Below are 20,431 nucleotides of genomic sequence, written 5' to 3' on the forward strand. Positions count from 1 at the left end.
ACATCGCTTCCAATACTAATGTAGTGATATCCACACCATGCCCTATCACTGATCTAATCCACACCATGGCTTCCAATACTGATGTAGCAATATCCACACCATGCCCTATCACTGATCTAATCCGCACCATCACTTCCAGTACTAATGTAATAATATCCACACCATGCCCTATCACTGATCTAGTCCACACCATCTCTTCCAATACTAATGTAATAATATCCACACCATGCGCTATCACTCATCTAATCCACACCATCGCTTCCAATACTAATGTAATAATATGCACACCATGCTCTATCACTGATCTAATCCACACCATCGCTTCCAATCGTAATGTAGTAATATCCACACCATGCCCAATCACTGATCTAATCCGCACCATCGCTTCCGCTACTAATGTAGTAATATCCACACCATGCCCTATCACTGATCTAGTCCACACCATCACTTCCAATACTAATGTAATAATATCCACACCATGCCCTATCACTGATCTAATCCACACCATCACTTCCAATACTAATGTAGTAATATCCACACCATGCCCTATCACTGATCTAGTCCACACCATCGCTTCCAATACTAAGGTAATAATATCCACACCATGCCCTATCACTGATCTAGTCCACACCATAGCTTCCAATACTAATGTAGTAATATCCACACCATGCCCTGTCAATGATCTAATCCACAGCATCGCTTCCAATACTAATGTAGTAATATCCACACCATGCCGTATCACTGATCTAATCCACACCATCGCTTCCAATACTAATGTAATAATATCCACACCATGCCCTAACACTGATCTAGTCCACACCATCGCTTCCAATAGTAATGTAATAATATCCACAGCATGCCCTAACACTGATCTAGTCCACACCATCGCTTCCAATGCTAATGTAGTAATATCCACACCATGCCCTATCACTGATCTAATCCACACCATCGCTTCCAATACTAATGTAATAATATCCACACCATGCCCTATCACTGATCTAGTCCACACCATTGCTTCCAATAGTAATGTTGTAATATCCACAGCATGCCCTATCACTGATCTAATCCTCACCATCGCTTCCACTACTAATGTAGTAATATCCACACCATGCCCTATCACTGATCTAGTCCACTCCATCGCTTCCAGTACTAATGTAATAATATCCCCACCATGCCCTATTACTGATCTAGTCCACACCATCGCTTCCAATAGTAATGTAGTAATATCCACACGATGCCCTATCACTGATCTAGTCCACACCATCGCTTCCAATACTAATGTAATAATATCCACACCATGCCCTATCACTGATCTAATCCACACCATCGCTTCCAATGCTAATATAATAATATCCACACCATGACGTATCACTGATCTTGTCCACACCATCGCTTCCAATACTAATGTAGTAATATCCACACCATGCCCTATGACTGATCTAGTCCACACCATCGCTTCCAATACAGCTTCTATGCCCTTCTGTTTTGTAGTTTTGGTAGGGATGGGGTGGGGTTAGGGCTAGGGAGGGGGGTTTTGGCTGTGTTGCCCTGAGGTCAAAGTGATCCGCCTGCCTCTGCTGCCAAAGTGCTGGGATTAGAGGCGTGCACCACTGCACCTGGCTGCTGTAAAGTCTGATTTCACACAGCTGAGACATGTTTTAGGAAGTTTGCTAAAAGACCCCTGGAGACCTCCTTATTGTGACCTCCCTGTTATTGTGTTTAATTTGATTGAACTTTTCTGCCCTCCTGCTTTTCAGCTTCTCTAATAGTCTCACATTAAAGCAATTCTAAGAACCACCAAAAAGGGGAAATTTTTTCTTGAAAGCAATAAAATGATATGGACTGTTTGAATGTAAAATATATGAAATCAGTCATTATACGTTAGTGCTGCTCTGACATAGGGACGTAGTATTGAGAAGCAACTTTTGCTTGATTTTCAGAGAAATGGAATCATCGTATCGCTGATCTACGTAAACAAATTGAAGAATTGTCTGAAAGAAAATATGGTATGTCTAAACTGGAAAAGTCCTGTAATCTTATGTTCATGGGCGTTTACACAATGGAGTTACTGTTCATCATGGGGGTACCGTGGACAATCCCAGGGCTGCCGGTGAGTCATGCCATCCTTACACGTTTCTCCTTGTAAGGTGCTTTGTAGTGTCTACACACTTTGTTTCTAGATTGCTGCAAAGCTGAGGAAAAGTTGTATTTCTTTAGTTATTTGTTAGCATTTCTTTTAAACTTTCAGTATGGAGATTGGAAATTTATTTACATATTTATTGCAAAGCCCTGGATCTTAGGGATTTCATTGAATTATTTATTTATTTTTTTTGAGACGGAGCCTCACTCTGTCACCCAGGCTGGAGTGCAGTGGCACGATCTCGGCTCACTGCAACCTCCGCCTCCTGGGTTCAAGCAGTTCTCTGCCTCAGCCTCCTGAGCAGCTAGGATTACAGGCACCAGCCACCACGCCTGGCTGATTTTTGTATTTTTAGTAGAGACGGGGTTTCATGATCTTGGCTAGGCTGGTGTTGAACTGCTGACCTCCTGATCCACTCACCTCAGCCTCCCAAAGTGCTGGGATTACAGGTGTGAGCCGCCATGCCTGGCCAAATATTATTTTTTTAAATGAATTGTTTCTCTTAGTCTGCTTTGTTAAATTTGGAATTCATCTGGGCGCGATGGCTCACACCTGTAATCCCAGCACTTTGGGAGGCCAAGGCAGGCAGATGTCTATGTCGGGAGTTCGAGACCAGCCTGACCAACATGGAGAAACCCCGTCTCTACTAAAAATACAAAATTAGACGGGTGTGGTGGCGCATGTCTGTAATCCCAGCTATTCGGGAGGCCAAGGCAGGAGAATCGCTTGAACCCAGGAGGCAGAGGTTGCGGTGAGCCGAGGTTGCACCATTGCACTCTAGCCTGGGCAAAAAGAGCAAAACTCCATCTCAAAATAAATAAATAAATAAAATGTTCAGTACTCACCAAGGTGCCCCTATTGTCTCTACTTTTATCTTGATGCATCACTGAATTGATGTTAGATTTCAAATTCATCATCGCCCTGATACTATTCTATCCTGAAGCCACCTTTATATAGTGATGAAAGAAATTAGCGATTTGTTATTATCCTCTCTCTGTTGGTACACATCAAATGCTCACCTAAAAAGAGCAACAACCAGTGGAAAACATGATGTTTTTATTTGGGTGACTATTTACTTGTAACCTACTAGCAAACTATAAAATTGTATGATATGCAGAATTTTAACTGAATTGCTTTAAGTGAACATTTAAACATGATAAACAATATTGATGGTATTTATGTTAATGTACTTAAAATGAACATTTTTCTTCATTATGAGTAATATAACCTACTCCTCAATGAAAACCTAGCACTAAATTTGCTAATGAATTCAATAACATTTCCATAATATTTTTAGTTACATGCTTAAGGTTCTCTTAGTGTTTCTCCCACTTTTTAATAGCTTATGCCGTTTTCACCTTTGGTTTATTTTGGTTCATTTTAAAGCAAAAACCTCACAACATGTGATATCTGGAAACACTGTAACCTAGTGGTAAGACCATAGGCCCTGGGGACACAGGCTGGCCACGTCTCTTCTCCTGTCTGAGCTTTAGTATCCTCTTTTGTGGTCATGAGAACTGAAGATCTGTCCCGAAGATTTGATAAGATAGTAAAGTGCTTCACATAATACCAGACATATACACAGTAAATGCTTCCTCCTTATATTTTTATTGATTGATTGATTGAGACAGAATCTTGCTCTCTTGCCCAGGCTGGAATGCAGTGGCGTGATAATGGTTTCTGCAACCTCCACCTCCTGGGTTCAGGCAATTCTCCTGCCTCAGCCTCCCGAGTAGCTGGGATTACAGTTGCCTGCCACCATGCCCAGCTAATTATTGTACTTTTAGTACAGACGTGGTTTTACCATGTTGGCCAGGCTGGTCTTGAACTCCTGACCTCATGATCTGCCTGCCTCGGCCTCCCAAACTGCTGGGATTACAGGTGTGAGCCACTGTGCCCAGCCTGTCTTTTCTCTTCACACCCGCAGTTCATGATGAAATATTAAATATGTACTAGTGGATATTACTTTGTTGAATATTGTCTAGTGAATATTAAGTATTTATTCTCACCTTTCAGACATGAACTTATGAATTCAACAGGTGAAGATTTACTACTTGATAAATCAGCTTTGTGAGGTACGTCTTCAGTCTTAAGTCAGATTAGAAGATTATGTGAGGTAATTAACACTTAACATTGATTTAATGGTAGCTTCCACATGAAATAGTATGCCTCTAAGTATTAATTATGTCCTAGGACAGGAGAATTCATGTTGTCAAAATTCTCATACTCTCTAGAACAATAAACATTTTCTTTTTATTAGTAAATATTGCATTTATGGTTAGACAAAACTGAACGAACAATATTTGTTCTACTTTTGAGATGCAAGATTCATCTGGCATAATGCATTGAACAGGTTATTATTGAAGTCTACACCAGTCAACTGAATAAGCATTCATCAAATGTCCATGATATGCAGGACGTAAGTTTTCTTTTAGAGTATGGAACCATGCATATTATCTTTTAATTAGATGATTTAGTTAGATATGTTTTTAAAGAACTAGAAATATAATTGATTTTCTTGTTTTGGCTCTGGAGTGGAGTGGGGACGAAACAGAATGGATTCACACAGTTTAGATTTACTAAAATGGAAGGATTGCAGCAGGATCATATCCCTAGTCTCCCCATAGCAAATGTCACCTGCTAGCTGTTTTTTTTTTTTTTTTGGAGGTTGAAGTTTTGTTCTGTCGCCCACGCTGGAGTGCAGTGGTATGATCTCAGCTCATGGCAAGCTCACCTCCTGGGTTCAAGCAATTCTCCCTGCCTCAGCCTCCTAAGTAGCTGGGATTACAGGCCTCTGCCACCACGCTTGCCTAATTTTTGTATTTGTAGTAGAGTTGGGGTTTCACCATGTTGGCCAGGCTGGCCTTGAACTCCTGACTTCAGGAGATTCACCCGCCTCAGCCTCCCAAAGTGCTTGGGATTATGGGTGTGTCACTGCACTTGGATTTAATGGGATATTTCACTACAGACTTTGGTAAACAGAATATTAGCATTTTTGGTGTTCTTTTTATTTTACTCATACTATTTTTCTTTGGACTCAATCACAATAACAGAATTAAAGATCAAAGTGTAAAAGTTAAAGACCAGTACAGATTCAATAATTATTCTTTTCTACATACTGTGTTTAAATGATATCCCTTTTTCTTTTTGTTCTTATAGCTCGAGCTGTAAAAGCCAAAGGTCCGGTGATGATCCCATACCCTTTTTTCCAGTCTCATGTTGAAGATTTTTATGTAGAAGGCCTTCCCAAAGGATTTTTTTTTTTTTTTTTTTTTGAGATGGAGTTTTCACTCTTATTGCCCAGGCTGGGGTGCAGTGGCGCAACCTTGCTCGTCACTGCAACCTCTGCCTCCTGGGTTCAAGAAATTCTCCTGCCTTAGCCTCCCAAGTCGCTGGGATTACAGGTGCCCACCACCACACCAGGCTAATTTTTGTATTTTTAGTGGAGATGGGATTTCACCATGTTGGCCGGGCCAGTCTCGAACTCCTGACGTCAAGTGATCTTCCCGCCTCGGCCTTCCAGAGTGCTGAGATTACAGACGTGAACCCATGCCTGGCCAGGAATTTTGTTTTTTAGGAAGGCTTTCTACTAATGGAATTCCTGGCCTTGAGAGGATGTTACTTTCGAAGGAAAGGATTTTTTTGTTATTAAAAGGTAAGATTCCTGGATTCTTATTGGACTGTTATCTCTGTTATGAGTAATCCATCTTTAGTCATTCACCACTAGGGTTGTATTTAATTAAGTCTGAGTTATTTTATGGTAGTTTTGTTTTGTTTTGTTTTGTTTTGTTTTGTTTTTACCGAATTTCGTTCTCATTGCCGTGGCTTGAGGGCAATGACGTGATCTCAGGTCACCACATTCTCTGAATTCCAGGTTCAAGCAATTCTCCTGCCTCAGCCTCCTTAGTAGCTGGATTTACAGGCATGCGCCACCATGCCTGGCTAATTTTTTGTATTTTTAGTAGAGATGGTGTTTCACCATGTTGACCAGGCTGGTCTAGAACTCCTGACCTTGGGTGATCCACCTGCCTCGGCCTCCCAAAGTGCTGGGATTACAGGCATGAGCCACTGCGCCCAGCCTGGGCCTGCTTCTTTCTCTTTTTCTTTTTTTTTCATTAGCAGCTTAAAATTGGTGCCTTATTCAGACACAAGCAAAAGGACATTAGCCCAGCTTTGGAAATAGGTGAGAGCCCATCTATGATTTTCCTAGTTTCTCCTCCCCTTTTGCTTTTTGCTCTCTTGTTAGTATATTAATTGTTTTCACTCTCTGAATCTTTTTTCCCCATTTCTTTGGCAGACATTTTTACTTGTCTTGGAAGAGTAGGTGAAGAGCTGTTTTTAGGACTCTTTGAAAGGGTACAGTATGGGTGACAGTCTTGGCTAATGGTAACATCCAGGGAGCTGGGGTCAGCGTGAGCTGGAATCAGTTCAAATTAGCAAAACACTGGCACTCAGTGGCAGGAATACAAGTGACTGCAAAGTGTTAAACACATCTGGAAAGGGATACTGACATCATCCTCAGAATCTGTGGGGAGTTCACATAGCCAGTTAAGACTCATTCCTCTTTGACCCTATAAAGATTCTTTAAAGAATAATACCCTTAGTGGTTTTCTAGCCAGCTTGCCTGCTCATTTATCTTTGAGGACGACATGCCTTGTGGAGCTCCACAGGCCCCAGAGGGGTATGGATTCTGCATTTAAAAGTGCTGAAGCTGAGAGACTGGGTCTTGGTGGACCCCGAGAGTTCTGTTTCTCCTCTACTCATTGTTCCTTTTTTTCCCAACAGCTGGCATTGCTGTTTAAATGGGTTGTTCTTTGCTGTTTTAAGTTGTTTCATAGTGGTGTGTCAGGATTTGGGTTTTCTTAATACTTTCCAAGCTGGTGACTTGAGTGGTGGTTAGAGAGGAAATGTTTTAGGGCTGTTCTGGAGCTATTGAGGTCAGGTGTCTAGATACTCCCAGCTTGTCTGTTGAGGAGAATGCTGTTCTCATTGTGCTGCCTTTGGTGGTGCTGTGTGTGGCTCTTTAGATGTGGGTGGAGGTGAGCTGGGAGAGTTAATGAGATCTTTTTTAGGTGCTTTTGATAAAGTAGCCTGCCCTACAGGATTCACTGTGACTTTTTTCCTTAACCTATGCATTTCTCTCTGCTAGCTTTTGCTGTCTTTCTCATGCCTTTGATTTTCCCAGCTCCTCTTAGTTGAATTAACCTAAGTGCTCTGCTATGGTTTAAATGTGTCCCCCAAAGTTTATGTGCTGGAAACTCAATCCTCAATGCAACAGTTGGGATGTGGGGCCTAATAAAATAGCCTTCATGAATGAGTTAATGTTGTTATTGTGGTAATAGATTAGTAATCACAGAGTGGGCTTATTATAAAACAGAGTTCAGCCCCTTTTGCCCTCTTGCTTTCTTGCACTCTCTTTTCCTTCTGCCTTCTGTAGTGGGATGATGCAGCAAGAAGACCCTTACCAGATGCAGGCCCCTCAACCTTGGACTTCCTAACATCCAGAACTGTTAAGAAATAAAATGTATTCCTTTCCTTTCCTTTTCTTTCTCCTTTCCCTTCTCTTCCCTTTTCTTCCCTTCCCCTCCCTCCCTCTCTCTCTCCCTCCCTCCCTCCTTCCCTCCCTTCCTCCTTCCCTCTTTCTCTCTTTCCCTTCCTTCCTTTCCTTCTTTCCCTTCCTTCCTTTCCTTCCCTCCTTCCCTTTTTCCCTCCTTCCCTCCTTCCTTCCTTTTTTCTTTCCTTCCTTTTTTCCTTTTTATAAATTATGCAGTCTGTGGTATTCTTTTATAGAAGCATGAAATGGACAAAGACTCCATTTTCAAGAGCAAGCACTTTTGTAGTTTCTGAGCGAATTATGACTGCAAAGGAAGTTCTATAGGTAGCCTCAGATCCACTACCTAGGAAGCATGCTACCAAGCAGACCTAGGATCTAGGATTTGATCAAGTGCTGGGCAACATGATACCTCTGCAATTTAGCACTTCCCTATATACCTCCAGTTGGCTCAGCCCATTAGGGCTAAAACTACTCCTCATATCCTGGTGTCTCTTATAGGCAGAAGCCTTGCCTAAACCCTAAGCTGCTTGGCTCACATTCTGTCTTGTGGTTTTTTTGTAGGGGGTTCAAATATACACAAAAGAAATATGTTGAACCTCCATGCACCCAACCCACAGATTAAGCAGTTACCTCCATTTTTCCAGATTTGTTTCGTCTGCTTCAATCTCCCTAAAAATTTATGTTTGTACAGGAAAGACTGAATAAATAGCTAATTCTCCACCCTACCTCTCATCTTAAGTCACTTTTCAGAGTAGTAAGTTAGTGACCTAGTAACCTTCCCTCTAATGACCAGTAGTTTTTTTTTCTGAATACCATTATGAACTCATAGATTATTGTTTGCATTTGATGTATTTCAGGCCATTGCAGTCTTTATTGTTTTGGATGCTTACATTGTCTCATCTAGGTTAATAATTATCTCTTCAAGTTGACTTTCATGTCTTTTTGACGTGATCCTGTTGGACTTTGATGGCTTCCTTGCTTTCTGGCAAAAAAGATGTTCCAGGATCAATATACTGCACCATACATGGAGTCAGCCATTTCTCTAGGGAAACTTGATTCCTTTTAGTAGAGAACAGAGTTTGAGGTCTTGGACTGAATGACTTTTGTGAACCTCCTCTCCTGAGACTACAGCCTGCATCCCTGCATATAGCCCATTTGGAGCTCTTGCTGGGCACCAACAGATCTCCTAAAACTGCTATATAGTTCTGCCTCACTCTTACAAAGATTCATCTCTTGAGAGTTTTGTGCTCTACCCCCAGATGTGGTCTTTCTGGTTCTGAAGCTTTTGCTTCAGTCACCCTGAATTTTGCCAGCCCTATGCATGCTATACCTTGGATTGCCAACTTGCCCTCACTGAAGCCAGTTTCTCTGGTTAGAATAGTTGCCCAAACCCATGCCTAATACTCTAGTAAACAAGGTTCTACCTAAGTTCATCAGCCTCCCTAAGTTCTGGAATTACAGGCTGCCACCATGCCCGGCCTTCACCAACATTTGCCATTATCCGTTTTTTTTTCTTCCTTTATACCTTAAAGCAGTATAAGAACAAGTGTCTTCAATTATAGGAAACAGTATAATCCCAGGGCATTGGGAGGCTAAGACAGGAAGATGTCTAGATGCCAGGAGTTTTGTTGTTGTTGTTGTTTTGTTTTTGTTATTGTTGTTGTTGTTTTTGACAGAGTCTTGCTCTGTCACCCAGGGTGGAGTGCAGTGATGGGGTCCACTGCAACCTCCACCTCCCAGGTTCAAGTGATTCTCCTGCCTCAGCCTCCCGAGTAGGTGAGACTACAGGTACACGCCACTACTGCCCAGCTAATTTTTGTATTTTTGATAGAGTCAGAGTTTCACCATGTTGGCCAGGCTGGTCTCAAACTCCAGACTTCAGGTGATTTGCCTGCCTTAGCTTCCCAAAGTGCTGGGATTACAAGCATGAGCCACCATGCCCAACCTGATGCCAGGAGTTTTAGACTAGCCTGGGCAACATAGCAAGACCTTGTCTCTACAGAATATTTAAAAATTAGCCAAATGTGGTGGTGCCTGTGTATAGTCTGTCTCCCTCTCTCTCTTTTTTTTTTCTTTCTAACTTTTTGTGACATGGTCTGGCTCTGTCACCCAGGCTGAAGTGCAGTGGTGTGATCATGGCTCACTGCAGCCTGAAACTCCTGGGATCAAGTGATCAATCCTCCCACCTCATCCTACCAAGTAGTAGGGACCACAGGTGTATGCCACCCAGGTCTTTCTATGTTGTCCAGGCTGGTCTTGAGCTCCTGGCCTCAAGCAATCCTCTCACCTTGGCCCCCCACAGTGCAAGGATTACAGGTATGAGCCACCATGCCTGGCCCCTACCCTGCCTACTGAGAACCAAAAGAAGGACCCAAATTCTCCTTAGCTCAACTCGAGCCATTTCCTGATTGCTTCATCAGCAAGGAGCTGGTTATTGGGCTGTCCAGTCCTCCCAAGCAGCACAGAAATGAGGTGAAGGAGTTTTCCTGTTGCTCCACTCTGTAAGGAGTTGGAGGGTGATGTTTACTCGTTTGCAGAGAGAGATGCCTTGTAGGCACCTCAGGATGGAGAGGACCCTGATTCCAATGTCCTTTTTTTCTTCAGAAACAGGACCTTGCCCTGTCACTCAGGATGGAGTTCAGTGCTCCTATCATGGCTCATTATAGCCTCAAACTCCCAGGCTCAAGCAATCCTACCATGTCAGCCTTCCCGTAGCTGGGACTACAGGTAAGCATCGTGACACTCAGTGAATTTTGTTTTTATTTTGTTGTAGAGATGGGACCTCAGTATGTTGCCACAGCTGACCTTGAACTCCTGCACTCAAGGGATTTTCCTGCCCTGGCCTCCCAAAGTACTGGTATTACAGGCATGAGCCATTGTGCCCACCGTCTCTGGTTCTTAACCTTCTGCCTCCCTCTTCCAGTTTTAAAGAATGCTTGTAAGTACATGGGCTCTCCTAGATATTCCAGGATAATCTTGTTTTAAGGTCAGCTGATGAGCAACATTAATTTTATCTGCACTCTTAATTCTCCCTTCCTATGTAATTGTGCTGTGTAACATAGGACATGAGCAATTGGTGGTGGTGGGGGTTATTACTTTGGCCACCACAGTAACTATTTTATGCCAGGTACTCAGATAAGCACTGGTGAATTAAGCATGAATAACACACACTCCCTAATCTCCATCCATTCATGGGAGGAGCACTTCACCTGCCATGCTCCTGAGAATCTCGGGAGTCAAAGAAGTCTTCTATGAGGAGGTGATGCCAAAGCAGACAAGTGACAGAGGAGTCGAAGCTAGCTAGGAAGAGAGTAGAGGTTTAAGGGGAAGCATATTATAAGCAGAGGATATTACCCACTTCAGAGACTCCCAGAGGAGAAAGAGTGTGTGTTCAAGGGGCAGATGAGGCTCAGTTGGACTCCATAGCAGATGAAATGGAGAGGGGCAAGCAGTGAGGCTGCCTTGCAAGGCAGGGCAGAGCAGGGGCTGTTAAGGAGTTTGGACTTAATCCCTGAGGCAAGGAGAAGTGATGTAAATGGGGGAGTAACATGATGAGATTCATGGATTAGAGACATGGCTCAGGCTGCTATAGAGAAGGCACCAGGGAGAGCAGATGGCTCAATGGGTGTGCAGGAGACCTCTCCCTGAGTTTAGGGAGAGGTTTTTAAAACAGAAGAAGTTTGAGTAATTTAAATGATGATGGGAAGGAGCTAAAAGTGGGCGATAGGTTAAAGATACAGGAAAGTGGGAGGAAGAACTGACAAGTGAGGTTCCAGAGAGGGCAGGAGAAGAGGAGATTCCCATAGGGGGATTAACACTTTCTTTTCTTTTTTCTTTCTAAGACAGGGTCTCACTCTGTCGCCCAGGCTGGAGTGCAGTGGCACAATCTTGGCTCACTGTAGTGTAGACTTCCCAGGCTCAAGGGATTTCTCCCATCCCAGACTCCCAAGTAGCTGGAACTACGGGTGTGCACCACCACCACACCTGGCTAATGTCTCTTTTTTTTGGTACACACAGAGTCTCACTATTTAGCACTGATTGGTCTCCAACTCCTGGCCTCAAGCGATCCTCCTGCCTAGGCTTCCCAAATTGCTGGGATTACAGGCATGAGCCACAATGCCTGGCCTCTGCTAGTTCCGTATTCTCTAGAGTTGTCTTTACTTTGTGCTAGTGTGTCCCTCATTGTGCTGATCCTCTGTAAAAATTAATCTTTTTTTTTTTTTTTGAGATGGAGTTTCACTCTTGCTGCCCAGGCTGGAGTGCAATGGCGCTATCTCGGCTCAGCGCAACCTCCACCTTCCGGGTTCAAGCGATTCTCCTGCCTCAGCCTCCCGAGTAGTTGGGATTACAGGCATGTGCCACCATGCCCAGCTAATTTTGTATTTTTAGTAGAGATGGGGTTTCTCTATGCTGGTCAGGCTGGTCTCGAACTCCTGACCTCAGGTGATCTGTCTGCCTTGGCCTCCCAATGTGCTGGGATTACAGGCATGAGCCATTTTGCCTGGCCAAAATTAATACTTTTTATATTAAATTTACTTATATACATATATATACGTTTTTTCTTTTTGATACCAGGTCTCACACTGTCACCCAGGCTGGAGTACAGTGGCACAACCTCTGCTCACTGCAGCCTCCACCTGCCAGGCTCAAGCAATTCTCCTGCCTCAGCCTCCCGAGTAGCTGGGATTACAGGTAAGTGCCACCACACCCTGCTGATTTTTGTGTTTTTTGTAGAGACGAGGTTTCGCCGTGTTTCCCAGACTGTTCTCAAACTCCTGAGCTCAAAGCAGTACACCCACCTTGGCCTCCCAGAGTGCTGGGATTACAGGTGTGAGCCATCTTGCTCATTCTAGTTTAAACTTTTGAGTGGTTTGTGTCTCCTGATTGGACTCCTACAAATACAGAATTGATGCTAGGAAGGGTACCAGGAGATAGAAGCACACAGATGGGATTTGGGAATAGGTTTGGTTATCCAAGGAGCAGTGCTGAGCTCCTTGCTAATGGGATATGGGATGCTGGTGATTTCCAGGAAGTGAGCTCACAATGACTCAAGCTGCCACATACTGTTGATTGTGAAATGCCAGTTGAAGTATATGTCCTGCGAGCTTAGGGGTGCTACAAGTTGACCACTGCAGCAATAAAGATGTCTCTGAAGAATGGCGTGGGATGGATCCTTTCAAATGCACTTGAGCAGCGGTCTCCAACCACAGGGCCACAGAGCTGGAGGTGAGCAGCAGGCGAGTGAAGGGAAACTTCATCTGTATTTCTAGCCCCTCCCATTGCTTGCATGACCACCTGAGCTCCATGTCCTGTCAGATCAGCAGCAGCATTAGATTCTCATAGGAGCACAAACTCTGTTGTGAAGTGTGCATGTGAGGGATCTAGGTTGTGTACTCCTTATGAGAATCTAATGCCTGATATTCTGTTACTGTCTCCCATCACCCCAGATGGACAGTCTAGTTGCAGGAAAACAAGCTCAGAGATCCCACTGAGTCTACGTTATAGTGAGTTGTAGAATCATTTCATTATATATTACTATGTAGTAATAATAGAAATAAAGTGCACAATATATGTAATGCACTTGAATCATCCTGAAATTATTCCCTCACTCCCAGTCTGTGGAAAAATTGTCTTCCACACATTCACTCTGTTTTTTGGTAGAGGCAGGGTCTTAATATATTGCCCAGGCTGATCTCAAACTCCTGGCCTCAAGTAATATACCTCTCTCAGCCTCCCAAAGTGCTGAGATTACAGGCATAAGCCACCACCCTCAACCAAGACTTTCTTAAACCAAATAAAAATTAAGTGAGATTACTTGAGCCCAGGTGGTCAAGGCTGCAGTGAGCCTGATTGCACCACTGCACTCCAGCCTAGGTGACAGAATGAGACTGTCTCAAAAAATAAAATAAAATACAAATTAACCCTTTATGACATTCCCAGTAACTTCCTAAGTGTTCCCCAGAAGTCTTTGAATTCTGTTTAATTTTCACATAACATTTAAGACATTTAAGAATTTATGTCTGTCTGTGTCATCCGTTTATGTCAAAAGATGTCTTTTTGTCACTTCCAGCTGGATCTACCATGAAGGACTTCTGAATCCAGGAAGAGAGACTGACTGGGCAACATGTTATTCAGGTACAAAAAGATTTGGACTGTAACTTAAAAATGATCAAATAATAGTGCATGCATCAAGTGCAATGGGAAGCTCTTCTGGAGAGTGAGAGAAGCTTCCAGTTAAGGTGACATTGAAGCCAAGTCCTGAAAGATGAGGAAGAGTTGTATGAGAGTGGGGAGGGAAGGGGGAGGTGGAGGGATGGGGAATGGGCCGGGATGGGATAGCGCAAACTGCCCGGAAGGGAAACCAGCACCGTACAGACCTGAACGACGAAGATGGCGTATTTTGTTCAGGGAATGGTGAATTAAGTGTGTCAGGAATGCTTTGTAGACACAGTAATTTGCTTGTATGGAATTTTGCCTGAGAGACCTCATTGCAGTTTCTGATTTTTTGATGTCTTCATCCATCACTGTCCTTGTCAAATAGTTTGGAACAGGTATAATGATCACAATAACCCCAAGCATAATATTTCGTTAATTCTCACAGAATCACATGTAGGTGCCACAGTTATCTCCATTTTATGAATGGAGTGATGAAGCCTTAGGAATAATGAATGATTTGTGCAGGCTCACCTGGATATTAAGACTGAGTCAAATGTTGGGTCTGGTCTGACTTTAATGTTTGCTTTGTTCATGAGCACCACATATTGCCTCTCCTATGCAGTTAAGCAGGTAGGTGACAGAAAAGCCCATGTTTGTCTCTACTCACACACTTCTGACTGAATGTATGTATGGAGTTTCTACACCAAATTCTTCAGTGCTCTGGATATTAACTGGGTATCCCATGACTTTATTCTGACACTACCTGGAGTTAGCACAGACCCCACAAGTTAGGGGCTCAGTCCCACGAGGCCATCCTCACTTCAGATGCCAATGGCAAGTCCTAAGTTGTCACCATACTTTTGACCAACCTGTTACCAATCGGGGGTTCCCATAACTGTCTTCTTGGGTTTAATAATTTGCTAGAACAGTTTACGGAACTCAGAAAAACAGTTTATTTTCTTTTTTCTGAGAGAGAGGGTCTTATTTTGTTGCCCAGGCTGGTGTGCAATGGTGCAGTCATAGCTCATTGCAGCCTTGATTGTCTGGGCTCCAGTGGTTCTCCCACCTCAGCCTCCCTAGTAGCTGAGACTACATGCCTGCACCACCACATCTGGCTAGTTTCTTTTATTTTTTGTTTAGATGGGGTCTTGTTGTGTTGGCCAGGCTGGCCACAAATTCCTGGTCTCAAGTGATCCTCCCACCTCAGCCTCTGAAAGTGCTGGGATTACAGATGTGAGCCACCACATCTGGCCAGTTCATTTCCTATTACTGGTTCATTGTGAAGGATACATCTCAGAAACAGTCAATGAAAGAGACGTGCATGCTGGATGCAGTGGCTCATGCCTGTAATCTCAGCACTTTGGGAGGCCAAGGTGGGAGGATCGCTTAAACTCAGGAGTTTGAGACCAGCCTGGGCAACATGGTGAAAACCTGTCTCTATAAAAAATTAAAAAATAATAATAATAACCGGTGTGGTGTTGTGCACCTAGAGTTCCAACTACTAGGGAAGCTGAGATGAGAGGATACCTTGAGCTGGGGACTGGGGAGGCTTAGGTTACAGTAAGCTGAGATTGTGCCACTGCACTCTAGCTTGGACAAAAGAGCCTGATCCTGTCTCAAAAAAAAGAAAGATACCCAGGGCAAATTAAGTTCGGAGGGGCACAGAGCTCCCATGCCCTCTGTTGAACATGCGACCCTCCCAGCATCTCCTGTGTCCAGCAACCCTGAAAGCTCTGCAAACCCCGTTCAGGGTGTTTATGGAGGCTTTATTATGCAAGCATGATTGATAAAATCTTTGGCTGTTGGTGATTAAGTCGGTCTCCAGCCCCTCTTCCTCCTGGAGTTCAGTGCATGAGGCTGAAAGTTCCAAGCCTCTTACCATGTGGTTGCGTGGTAATCAGCCCTCCTCTTGAAGAAATTTAGGAGCTTGCAGTCACCCAGTCATCTCAACAACATCCCCAAATGCATTCTTACCATGCTGGAGATCCCAAAGTTCTTAGAGGCTCTTGTGTTAGAAACCTTGGACCAAGACCAAATATTAAAACAAAAGATGTTCCTGTCACATCTATCACTGAGGTCTTTGTAAGAGCTTTAGAAGCTCTGTGCCAGGAACCAGGGACAGAGATTAAATATATATTTCTTTTCTTTTTTTTGAGACAGAATCTCCTGTGTCATCCAGGCTGGAGTGCACTGATGTGATCATAGCTCACTATAGCTTTGGCCTCCTGAGATCAGGCAATCCTCCCATCTCAACCTCCCAAGTAGCTAGGACTACACATGCATGTCACCCATGCCCAGCTCATTTTTGTAGAGTCAGAGTTTTGCCATGGTGGCCAGGTTGGCCGTGTTGGCCAGATGGGGTCTTCTTTTGTTGCCCAGGCTGGCCACAAATTCCTGGGCTCAAGTGATCCTCCCACCTCGTCCTTGTAGAGATGAGATTGAGTTATGTCGTCCAGGCTGATCTCAAACTCCTGGGCTAAATCGATTGTCTCACCTCAGCCTCTCAAGGAGCTGGGACTACAGGCGCATACCACCATGTCGGGCTAATATTTATTTTTATTTTTTTCTAGAGGGGGTGGTCTCACTGTTTTTCGTGCTAGTTTCAAACTTCGGGCCTCAAGTGTTCCTCCTGCCTTGACCTCCCAAAGTGTTGGGATTCTGGGTGGGAGCCACCATGCCCAGCAATCACAAGGGTCTTTATAAAAAAAAGAGAGTAGGAGACTCAGAATTGGAGCAGGAGATGTGGTGATGAAAGCAGAGGTAAGAGAGGGAGATTTGAAGATGCTTCACCTCTGGCTTTGAAGATGGAGTCAGGGGCCATGATCCAAGGAATGGGGGTGGCTTCTAGAAGCTGGAAAAGCCAAGGGAACATATTAGAGTCTCCAGAAGGAATGCAGCCCTGCTGACACCTTGACTTTAGCCTTAATAGACCTAGTTTGGGTTTCTGGCCCCTAGAACTGTAAGATGGTAGATTTGTGGTGCTTTAAGCCACTAAATGTAGGAAACTGCAAACTATGTTGCAGCAGCAAGAAGAAATGAACATGAAGCCAGGCATGATGGCTCATGCCGGTAATCCCAGCACTTTAGGAATTTAGGCAGGAGGATCACTTGAGGCCAGGAGTTCAAGACCAGTCTGGGCAACATAGTAAGACCTTGTCTCTACAAAAAATGAAAAAATTGGCCAGGCATGGTGGCTCACGCCTGTAATTCCAGCACTTTGGGAGGCCGAAGCGGGCAGATTACCTGAGGTCAGGAGTTTGACACCAGCCTGGCCAACATTGTGAAACCCGGCTCTACTAAAAATACAAAAATTAGCTGGGCGTGGTGGCACACACCTGTAATCCCAGCTACTTGGAAGGCTGAGGCAGGAGAATCACTTGAATCTGGGAGGTGGAGGTTGCAGTGAGCCGGGATCGCACCGTTGCACTACAGCCTGGGCAAGAAGAGTGAAACTCTGTCTCAAAATAAAATAAAATAAAATAAAATACTAAAAAATTTAGCCAGGCATGGTGGCATGAACCTGGAGTCCCAGGTACTCGGGAGGCTGAGGTGGGAGGATCGCTTGAGCCTGGAAATTTGAGGTTGCAGTGAGCTGTGATTTCGCCACTGCACTCCAGCCTTGGTGACAGTGAGATCTTGAAAAAAAGAAAGAAGAAAGTAAAGAAAGAAGAAATGAGCATGGTGGGCATGGGGACAGATGGCAATGTTAAATAGAATAGTCAGGGGTGGCCTCCTAAGTGAAAATTGAGTAAAGATTTGAAGGAGGGGAAGGAGGTGGCCAAGGTGCTGAGGGAAGAGGATTGTAGGCAGAAACAATAGAATAAACTGTCTGAGGTGTGTCTCTGGCTCTGGAAGGAGGCCCATGGAGCAGATGGAGAGAGGAAGAGAATTAGGGGAGGGAGCCAGGGAGTTGCTGGGTGGGGATCAGTACAGATCACATAAGCCCTGGGAGGTTATTGCTGGGGCTTTGGCTTTTACTCTGACTGAGATGGGAACTGCGGGAGGGTTCTGAGCAGAGAGGCGACATGATCTGTCTCCCGATTTAAAAGCATTCTCTGGCTGCTGAGTTGAGAAAGACTGTGGGAAGATGTGATAGAAGCATGGGGGCCAAGCTTTGGCAACATCCAGGCGGGAGATGATGGTGGTCCTGACCAGGGTCGTGGTGGTGTTGAGAGATGGTCAGAGGGGAGAAGTAGGGGAGGAGGCCAGGGAGTTGCTGGGTGGGGATCTTTAGTAGATATCGAAGACAATCAACAGGATTTCCTGACAGACCGGATATGGGGTGTGAGAGAAGGCAGTGGTCAAGGTTGAGTTTGATTGTTACTGAAATTATTAAGTAATTTTAAAAAACACTACTGCCTTTCCCAATCCTACCAAGTATGGGATGCTAGATTAAAGAAATCTCTTCAGGCTGATTGCAATGGCTCATGCCTGTAGTCCCAGCTCTTTGGTAAGCAGAGGTGCGAGTATCTTTTAAGGGCAGGTGTTCAAGACCAGCCTGGACAACACAGCAAGATCTGCTCTTTACAAAAATATTTTTCAAAATTAAATAAATGTAGCTAGGCATGGTGATGTGTACTTGTAGTTTCAGCTACTCAGGAGGCTGAAGTGGGCAGATCTCTTGAGGTCAGGAGTTTGAGGCCAGCTTGGGCAACATAGCAAGAACCCTCACTCTACAAAAAAATTTAAAAAATAACCAGGCATGGTGACACTCAACTGTACTACCAGCTACTGGGGAACTGAGGCAGGAAGATGGCTTGAGCCCAGGAGGTCGAGGCTGCAGCGAGCTGTAAATGCACAGCTGCACTCCAGTCTGGGTGACAGAGCAGTACCTGTCTCACAATACAAATAAAAATACAAGTAAAATAATATCTCAAGTCAGAGCCTTTTGGCTCTGCAGCCCTTGAAACCCCTCAGCCGTGCAGTGGGGTTTGCATCGCTGGGAATGAGGAGACCCCTGCCCGGTGTTGTTGCCTGGCTAATCAGTGTTTTAAAAGATACATTAATCGGGGTGGGCGCGGTGGCTCACACCTGTAATCCCAGCACTTAGGGAGACCCAGGCGGGTGGATCATCTGAGGTCAAGAGTTCAAGACCAGCCTTGCCAACATGGTGAAACTCCTTCTCTACAAAGAAAATACAATAATTAGCTGCACATGGTAGTGGACGCCTGTAATCCCAGCTACTTGGGAGGCTGAGGTAGGAGAATCACTTGAACCTGCGGGGCGGAGGTTGCAATGAGCTGAGATTGAGCCACTTCACTCCAGCCTGGGCAAGAGAACAGACTTTGTCTCAAAGAAAAAAAAGTATTATATCAACATGTAATGGTTTTATTATTAATATGTAATGAATATTAAATATTTTTAAAATCTTATATCAACATGTAATGGCTTTAATATGTGATGAATAATATTTAAAAATTTGGGTCTTATTTTCTAGTTTTCATATAATTATCTACAGAAAGAAATAGTCTTAGAGATCTTCAATAAAGTTAAAAAAGGTAAAGGGATGTTAGACCCCAAAAGATTGAGAATTTCTAGTTTACAAATATTCAGACTAAGCCACATACAGCTTGCTACTTGAACTACATTTTTTCTTTGTTTTTTATTGTAGGAGATGGGGTCTCACCCTGTCACCCAGGCTTGAGTACAGTAGTGCTATCACAGCTCACTGCAGCCTTGAACTCCTGGGCTAAGGGTACTCCTACCTGAGCCTCCTGAGTAGCTAGGACTGTAGGTATACATGACGATACTTGGCTAATTTTTAAATTGTTTTGTAGACATGGGGTCTCACTTTGTTGGCCAGGCTGGTGTCAAACTAATGGCCTCAAGTGACCCTTCCACCCCTGCCTCCCATCCTAGAGGTATGTGCCACCACAAGGAGCACTTGTTCAATTTTCTAAAGAAAAAATTTCTAAAGTAAGGCTGTGGGATGATGGCAGGAAGATAAAAGAAAAACAGAAGAATAAGTTAAAATGACTTATTCACACATATTCTTTTGACAGCAAGAAGAACTTTTAGTATATACATTCCTTACAAACAAACAAACAGCAGATAAACAATGTTGTACAGGAACTTCAACACACACTGTACAATATTCCCACTTTGCTGACATAAGTTATGGAAATTTCGTGGTTTACTTGAGTGTCGCTACCTGTATTTTGCTTCTCTGATGATTTTTATCAACTTCCTCATCTGTTAACTTCTCTCCAAGGTATGTCATGTCATGACATACTGCTGTTGCACGAACACGGCCAGTGTCTTCCTATTAAACATGTAGAATGCTTTCCTAATTTCTCTTTTTACTCTCTGTCTTTGTGTTCTGCATTTTCCTTACTTTTGTTGTCAGAAACTCCAGAAAGTCAGTCGTACTAATTTATCACGATTTGCTTTATTTATTTATACTTTGCTTATATGGAATTTTGCCCAACAGACCTCATTACAATTTCTAACCTGTTTTATTTTGTTTTTTTTTTTCTCTGAGACAGGGTCTCACTCTGTTGTCCAAGGCTGGAGTGTAGTAGTGCTATCACAGCTGACTGCAGCCTCAACCTTCCAGGCTGAAGCGATCCTCCCACCTCAAC

The 20,431-nt window shown here is 43.8% G+C and overlaps 1 long non-coding RNA gene across 2 annotated transcripts; it reads left to right on the forward strand.

Moving 5' to 3' along the window:
• Window positions 1-1,940: 1,940 nt before the first annotated feature.
• On the forward strand, window positions 1,941-19,629 carry LOC129524011 (uncharacterized). Of its 2 annotated transcripts, XR_010132758.1 has the most exons (8): window positions 1,941-2,110; window positions 4,157-4,215; window positions 5,300-5,795; window positions 10,299-10,421; window positions 12,270-12,386; window positions 12,724-12,920; window positions 13,765-13,829; window positions 19,462-19,629. It is a non-coding gene; the product is annotated as an uncharacterized lncRNA (long non-coding RNA). The 2 variants fall into 2 exon arrangements; XR_010132757.1 differs by lacking the exon at window positions 19,462-19,629 and having other exon boundaries at window positions 13,765-14,027.
• Window positions 19,630-20,431: the final 802 nt, after the last annotated feature.

The sequence above is a fragment of the Gorilla gorilla genome, chromosome 1 (assembly GCF_029281585.2).
Source record: "Gorilla gorilla gorilla isolate KB3781 chromosome 1, NHGRI_mGorGor1-v2.1_pri, whole genome shotgun sequence".
Lineage (NCBI taxonomy): Eukaryota > Metazoa > Chordata > Mammalia > Primates > Hominidae > Gorilla > Gorilla gorilla.